The following is an 8,067-nucleotide window of genomic DNA, read 5'->3' on the forward strand; positions in this document are numbered from 1 at the left end:
CTGCTGCTTCGTCAGGTGGTTGTGGAGTATAAGATTGTAAGACACAGAATTTATGGCAAAAGTTTACAGTGTGATGTCACTGAAATTATATATTGAAAAAAATCTGGATTGTGTGTGAAGTCTCTCATCTTTTAGAATGACCAGGTTGGTTTCAGTTCTTTCATGTGTAAATCACAAAATGTTTTTCATTGCCAAGTGAAATGGCAAGCTGTCCAATAAAAGCTAAATGCTGTGAATGCTGGAAATCTGAAACAGAGAAAATGCTGGAGGAATCATGACTCAAAAACATGATTGAGTTTTCTGAAAAAGTCACAAAGAGGATTGATGAGGGCAGAGCGGTGGATGTGATCTATATGGACTTCAGTAAGGCGTTCGACAAGGTTCCCCATGGGAGGCTGATCAGCAAGGTGAGATCTCATGGAATACAAAGAGAACTAGCTATTTGGATACAGAACTGGCTCAAAGGTCGGAGACAGAGGATGGTGGTGGAGGGTTGTTTTTCAGACTGGAGCCCTGTGACCAATGGAGTGCCACAAGAATCAGTGCTGGGTCCACTACTTTCCGTCATTTATATATATGTTAGTATCATTATGAGGTATCGTTCGTAAGTTTGCAGATGACACCAAAATTGGAGGTGTAGTGGACAGCAAAGAAGGTTACCTCAGATTACAACGGGATCTTGATTAGAAGGGCCGATGAGCTGAGGAGTGATGGGTGGAGTTTAATTTAGATCAATGTGAGGTGCTGCATTTTGGGAAAGCAAATCTTAGCTGGGCTTATAGACTTAATGGGAATGTCCCAGGGAGTGTTGGTGAACAAAGAGACCTTAGAGTGTAGGTTCATAGCTCCTTGAAAGTAGAGTCGGGGATCGATAGGATAGTGAAGAAGGCGTTTGGTATGCTTTCCTTGATTCTAAATCAGTTGTGTACAGTCTATGCAGAGAGATAAGAACCAACAAAATATTGGAAAGTTGACATTTCTCAAAGCTTCTGTATCGTTGTGAACAAAAAGGCATTTTGTACTTGGGCAGGAACCGATCACTGTTCATTGTCAGGCACCAAGAGGATCTGAGAATTGAAAGAACGATGTGATAATTTGTCAGAAAGACCTGAGACTGTGTTGTTTCCCTGTTACACCTTGGCAGCAGCTGACCGAAACTTTAGTGTATCCGTCAACATGTCGTTTGAGATGTTGGAACATACTGGGCTGTAATACTCGCTTGATGCCAAGACTTTACACTGGCAAATGGCTATGTGTGCCCTAGTAACATATTGGGTAAACCACTGTCCTCCTAAGTGTGGGATTGTGGGTTTAATTCCCCTCTGGACTGCTTACGTTTTAAGCTTGGTCTTTGGAGCTGACCTTTCTCCCATGCCAACTTTCTCCAGCATCTGCAGTCCTCACATTCTCCTCGACTTTTGTCTCATGCCAACTTTATCATGATCCAAATTGACTGCATTTTTCAACTACTCTGTTCAAAATTACTGAGCCTGTGTTGAGATTATGGCGAATGATGTGTAATAGAAACTTGCACAAGGCAATTCCAGGATTTGGGAGATCTTGGAGAGAATTGTCTGAAAGAGACAGCGCAGCCACAATGAGCTGAATGCCCGCTAAGATTCTGTTGATTTAGAACATACTACATAGAACACAGAACAGTACAGCACCGAACAGGCCCTTCAGCCCACGATGTTGTGCCGACCATTGATCCTCATGTATGCACCCTCAAATGTCTGTGACCATATGCATGTCCAGCAGTTTCTTAAATGTCCCCATTGACCTTGCTTCCAGAACTGCTGCTGGCAACGCATTCCATGCTCTCAAAACTCTCTGTGTAAAGAACCCGGCTCTGACATCCCCTCTATACTTTCCTCCAACCAGTTTAAAATTATGACCCCTGGTGTTAGCCATTTCTGCCCTGGGAAATAGTCTCTGGCTATCGACTCTATCCATGCCTCTCATTATCTTGTATACCTCAATTAGGTCCCCTCTCCTTCTCCTTTTCTCCAATGAGAAAAGTCTGAGCTCAGTCAACCTGTCTTCATAAGATAAGCCCTCCAGTCCAGGCAGCATCCTGGTAAACCTCCTCTGAACCCTCTCCAAAGCATCCACATCTTTCCTACAATAGGGCGACCCGAACTGGACACAGTATTCCAAGTGCGGTCTAACCAAAGAAAGCATTTGTCCTCTATGCACCATTTTGCAACATCTCCACCTACTTCTTCCACACTAACTGCAAATATCTTGAAAGCGTTGCACAAAATAACATTGAGCCCTTTGCTATTTTCCTGTCTGCTCCATTTTCCTCAGATGTGAGGTGTGCAATGTTGGAGTTTGGTTGGTTTCTTGTCTGTCCGTTTGGGGACAAATGGGAAGCGAGATTGATTTATCAAGCAACCAATTTTTTAGCATGAGATGGAAGTTGTAAAAAAAAATCAGTGAGAGTATAAAACTGAGAAAAACACAATATGAGCCATCAGGGTGCAGTATTTAAAGGCTGCCAGTTTGACAGTCGACATGTAGACCCAGTGGCCTAATGGATAAGATATTGGGCTCCTCACCAGGGATCGTGGGTTCAAACCCTATCTTGAGTAGCTAACTTTCAGAGGTTGCCCTCTTTGAACTTTACTTCTAATCTACATTATAAACATCCCCATGTCTACATTCAGTTGATGGAAAGTGCTGTCCAACATGAACTTGCACAAAGTTGTCGGGGATCTGCAGGATTGGATCGAAATTGCCTGAAAGAGGCAGCAGAGCCACAATGGGGAAAGGACTGCGGAGATTCTTTTTGGGCTGGCATGGTGACTCACAGTGTCAGGGACCTGGCTTTGATTCCTCCCTTGGGTGTCTGTTTGTGTCGAGTTTGCACATTCTCTCCATGGGGTACTCGGAGTGCATTGTGTTCCTCCCACAGCCCAAAGATGTGTAGGTTCGGTGGATTGGCTTTGGGGAATGCAGGGGGAGAGGATAGGGGTTAGGCCTGGCTGGGATGCTCTTCAGAGGGTCAGTGTGGATATGATGGTCTGAATGGCCTCCTCCCTCCCCACTCTAGGGCTTCTCTGAACAAGTTTGGAGCAGATGGTCAAAGGCCCAGTCAAGGCTTCGTGAAGGGACTGACATCCAGGTGTGTGTCCCTATGCTCCTTTTCCCTGATCTTCCCAAATGTTCAAACCAACATCATCACATTAAAGATATTTTGTTTCTTTTCTTAATGAGAAGGGATTTGCCTTCAAGAGCACAAAAGTTCTGGATGTTGTCTCTTGAGGTTTGCTGATGAAACCGTTGATGTGCAGGGCCAACCGCAGATAATGGCAGAGACACTCTCCAGTGGTGACTGTCAGCGTTACCAGTCGTGAAGACTTCATCCAAGAAACTGACGGTGATCTTGGCCGCAGGTAATCTGGAGTTCAGCTGGTAATGTTGACAGAATATAGCTTACTCTGACACCAACACAACTAAAACAGAAGCTGCTTTGTCCATAGATTGGTAGCTCTATCTGTTGGAGGCCCAGTGACCTCATGGGTAAGGCACTAACTTCCTAAACCAGAGATTGTGGGCTCAAGTCTTATTTGGGGTTTTGATTTTGTTGAAACCTTCACTGTGCAGCTGATCTCAATCCTGTGTGGTCACGTGACCATGGCAACAAAATCAGGCATTCTCAATTGATCCTCAGCTGGAGAAATTTGACCTGACAGAAAATTGGCCAACCTAAATTAAACAGCAGCTATCAGCTCCAGAGAACAGTGCAACTAAGATCAAAGAGCTACAAAGATTCAAGAAGAACCAGTTCCAACCAGACTGAGGGTTGTATATTGGAGAAGTGTCAGCCTGAGACAATCCACTTGAAAGCTCCTGGCATGACAACAGTTAAGTGTATTTGTGTGACCCCATTGGATGATGTGAACCCTGCTCATGATTGTATTGGCCAAAGCCACAGAAGATTCTGGAAGATCAGGGAAAAGTAGGGCAGGAACACACACCTGTAAGCCAGTCCCTTCACAAAGCTTTAACTGGGCCTTGCAGCGGAGCTCTGACCATCTGCTCCAAACTTGTTCAGAGAAGCCCTAGAGTGGGGTGGAAGGAGGCCATTCAGTCCATCATGTCCCCACTGACCCTCTGAAGAGCATCCCATCCAGGCCCAACCCCTATCCTCTCACCCTGCATTGCTCCTTCATCAGGTGTAATGAGAGAGGAGGCATCAGACACAGAATGTATAAGTAAAATATCAAAGGGTCATACAAGTGATGCGAATGCATTGAACAAATCCAAAATGGCCGACTCCCTCCTGTTAAATCTTCAATCAGTTCGAAAGGAGATACAGGCAGCACATGGATTGCAGTGGTTCAAAAAGATAGCTCCCCATCACCTTTCAGGGGAAACTAGGGAGAGGCAATAAATGTTGATCTAGTCAGCAATGTTCATGACCTGGAAATGAATAAAAACAATCTCACAATGGAATAAACCGCCAGGAGAAAAGTCATAGTGTAATGACTTGAAAACATCAAGCCCCAACTTTGGATGGTTTCTATTGTTCTGTTTTACATTATCATCCAAAACGCACCAGTCATTGACATAAAGGTTATGATTTGGAGGAGCCTGTGTTAGACTGGGGCGGACAACGTTACAAATCACACAGCACCAGGTTATAGTCCAACAGGTTTATTGGGAAACACTAGCTTTCGAAGAGCTGCTTCTTCATCAGGTGGTTGTGGAGCAGGATCGTAAAACACTGAAGTTTTAGTAACAGGATTGCAGTGTCATGGCATGTAATATTAAACAAATTGAGCTGAAGTCTTTCATCTTTTAGAATGATCATGTTCGTTTCAGTTCCTTGTTATGTACATCCCAGATCTTTGTTAAAGTTACATTCTCAAGAGAGTTTTAACAATCGGTGCCATCTCAGCTCAGATAATGCATTGAAGATGTGAGGTTAAAATCTGTCTGTGTCCCAATGTGCAGTCAGACTGATTCTATTTCTAATGTGGCATTTACAGAATCTGACAAGGTTTTATGCAGTTTTTGAGCAAAACAAAACATAATTCTGAATGTACAAATTCACCCCACAAACGTATATGTGTGTGCGTGCAGGGGAGACCGAGTGAGTGTGTGCATTTGGGTGTGTGTGGGAGGGGGAGATGGTGTGAGTGTCTGTGAGAGTATGTGTATGTGTATGTGTTTGAGTGTAATGGGGTATACATCTGTGAGAAGGTGTGTGTGTGGGTGTGTGTGTGTGTGTGTGTGTGTATGTGTGTGTGTGTGTGTGTGTGTGTATGTGTGTGTGTGTGTGTGTGTGTGTGTATAATGCAGTGGGGTCAGCTGTAGTGTGACATGACCCCAAGTCCCAGTTGAGGCCATCCCCATGGGTACCAAACGTGGTTATCAGCCTCTGCTCGGCCACTTTTCGTTGTAGCCTGTCCCAAAGCCCACCTTGGAGGATGGTTACCTGAAAGATTGAGGTTGAAAGTTCCTGATCGTTGAAGTGATCTCCGACTGGGAGGGAACACCTCTGTTTGGTGATTGTTACGCGGTGCCCATTCATCTGTTGCCGTAGCCTCTGCTCGGTCTCGCCAATGTACCATGCATTAGGCATCCTTCCCTGCAGCGTATGAGATAGACAACGTTGGTCGAGTCACATGAGTACCTGCCGCGTACATGGTGGGAGATGTCCCCGTGTGTAATGGCGGTATCCATGGTGACACTCTGACATGTTTTACAGTGTCTGCTGTGACAGGGTTGTTTGGTGTTGTCCTGAAGGCCGGGCAGTTTGCTGTGAACAATGGTCTGTTTAAGGTTTGGTGGCTGTTTAAAGGTGAGAAGTGGAGGGGTGGGGAAGGTCTTGGCGAGGTGCTCATCCTCATCGATAATGTGTTGCAGGCTGTGGAGAATGTGACGTAGTTTCTCAGCTCCTGGTAAGTACTGGACAATGAAGGGTACCCTGTTGGTTGCAGCTCGTGTCTGTCTCCTGAGGAGGTCATTGCAGTTTCTCCCTGGGGCATGTCAGAACTGGCGATTGATGAGTTAAGCATCGTATCACATTCTTATCAGGGCATCCTTGTGTACTTCCAAGTGCCCCTCACATTCCCCCTCACCTGAACAGATCCTGTGTCAGTGTACGGCTTGTACAGAGGGGACGGCTGTTTTAATATGTTGAGGGTGGGTTTGTGGTTGAGTGAGGTACTGTGGTGTCCATCCTTGATGGAGATGCATGTGTCCAAGAATGAGACAGATACTAAACAGGAGTCCATGGTGAGTTTGATGGTGGGATGAAACTCGTGAAATGTTGGTGAACATAAATGTTGGGAGAGTACAGCATTGTTCTGACATGAACACAACCAAGGTTGAGGGGATCAATTCTCCTGACATGGCCCCAGAAGCACGTGTTGTCCCAGTGACCTAACAGCTCCATCTCTGATCTTCTAAGCTACTGCCTGTGGTTTACATCCCTTCTGGGGATACTTTCAATTTAAACATTCTCTCCAATTAAAACCCTCTCACTGCATTATCTCCATTCAAATTAAGTTAATCTCATTCCTCATGTCTTTAAAACTGTGCATGGCTGCTTTGAGATCATCGAACTGTACAAACATTGAGCTTGCTTGACCTCTATACTGTCCTGTTGGCATTTAACAGGAAAAAATGCAGGTGAAATAAAGTTATTCCACACTCAATAATTTATATTTACATTCAATGAGTTGGACCAAGATAACAGTAATCCTAAAGGTGGAAGATTCATTGAAAATATTTGGTTTGCAAGTAATGATATACACATTGAAAAGTTTTGTCTTGTGAGCAATACAGGCAGCTCACAGAGTTCAGTAACATAGATAAGTAAATAATAGGGAAACAGCAGCAGGATCAAAAACACAGGTACAGGCGAATACTAAGAGTCTGTGAGGCCGTTCAGTATTCTAACAACTTTAGGGTAGAAACTGTTTCAAAACTGGTTGGTGCGTGTGTTCAGGCTTCTGTACCTTCTCCCTGATGGGAGAGGTTGTAGAAAAACATTGCCAGGGTGAGATGGATCTTTGAGAATGCTGGAGACCTTTCCTTGACTGTGGGCCTGGTAGATGGATTCTATAGATGGGAGGTTGGCCTTTGTGATTGTCTGGGCCGAGTTCACCACTCTCTGTAACCGTCTCCGATCTTGAATGGTACAGTTGCCGTACCAGGTAGTGATACATCCAGACAGAATGCTGTCGATGGTGCACCTATAAACGTTGGCAGGGGTATTCTCTGTCAGTAATATCCGATGTTCTGGAGGGATCAGTGTTGAAGGTTTGGTTTGTTGATGAGAGTGTGATGAGAGCTGGCTTCCAAAAGCAACCTCTCCAACCGCACTCTCAGGAATCTCGTCCCCATCTAGAAACAGCAGCCACTTGATCACCACCTTCAACATTCAATCCTGCAGATCCCCGAAAATCTTGTGCAAGATCATGTTGGATACCACTGACCATCAACTGAATGCAGAGATGGGGATTGCTCCAAAATAGATTAGAAATAAAGGATAAACCACAGTGACACCCCAGATGGGACTTGAACCCACAATCCCTGGCTTAGGAGGCCAGTGCCTTATCCATTAGGCCACTGGGGCCCCGCAGGATAGATGACAATGGCAGCCTTTAAATTCTGCACCCTGACCTCTCATAGTGTGTGTTTCTGTGTGTTGTTCTCTCACTAATTGGTTCTTACCCCTTCCATCTCATGCCACATTGTTGGCTGCTTAATAAATTGAACCCGCCTCCCATTTCTCCCCAAATGGACAGATGAGATATCAACCAAACTCCAACTTTGCACAATTCAAGTCTAAGGCAAATGGCGCAGACAGGAAAATAGCAAAGGGCTCAATGTTATTTTGTGCAGCACTTTCAAGATATTTGCAGTTACTGGGGAAGGTGGAAGTGGAGATGTTGCAAAAAGCTGCATTGAGGACAAATCAACAGAATCATTGCAGGAATTCAGCCCATTGTGGCTGTGCTGTCTCTTTCAGACAATTCACCCCAAGATCTCCCAAATCCTGGAATTATCTTGTATAAGTTTCTACTACACAACATTTGCCATAATCTC

General features: G+C 44.8%; 1 non-coding gene across 1 annotated transcript; it reads right to left on the reverse strand.

Moving 5' to 3' along the window:
• Nucleotides 1-7,521: 7,521 nt before the first annotated feature.
• Nucleotides 7,522-7,594, reverse strand: trnar-ccu (transfer RNA arginine (anticodon CCU)). Its single transcript has one exon. It is a non-coding gene; the product is annotated as a tRNA-Arg (tRNA).
• Nucleotides 7,595-8,067: the final 473 nt, after the last annotated feature.

The sequence above is a fragment of the Chiloscyllium punctatum genome, chromosome 18, assembly GCF_047496795.1.
Source record: "Chiloscyllium punctatum isolate Juve2018m chromosome 18, sChiPun1.3, whole genome shotgun sequence".
NCBI lineage: Eukaryota > Metazoa > Chordata > Chondrichthyes > Orectolobiformes > Hemiscylliidae > Chiloscyllium > Chiloscyllium punctatum.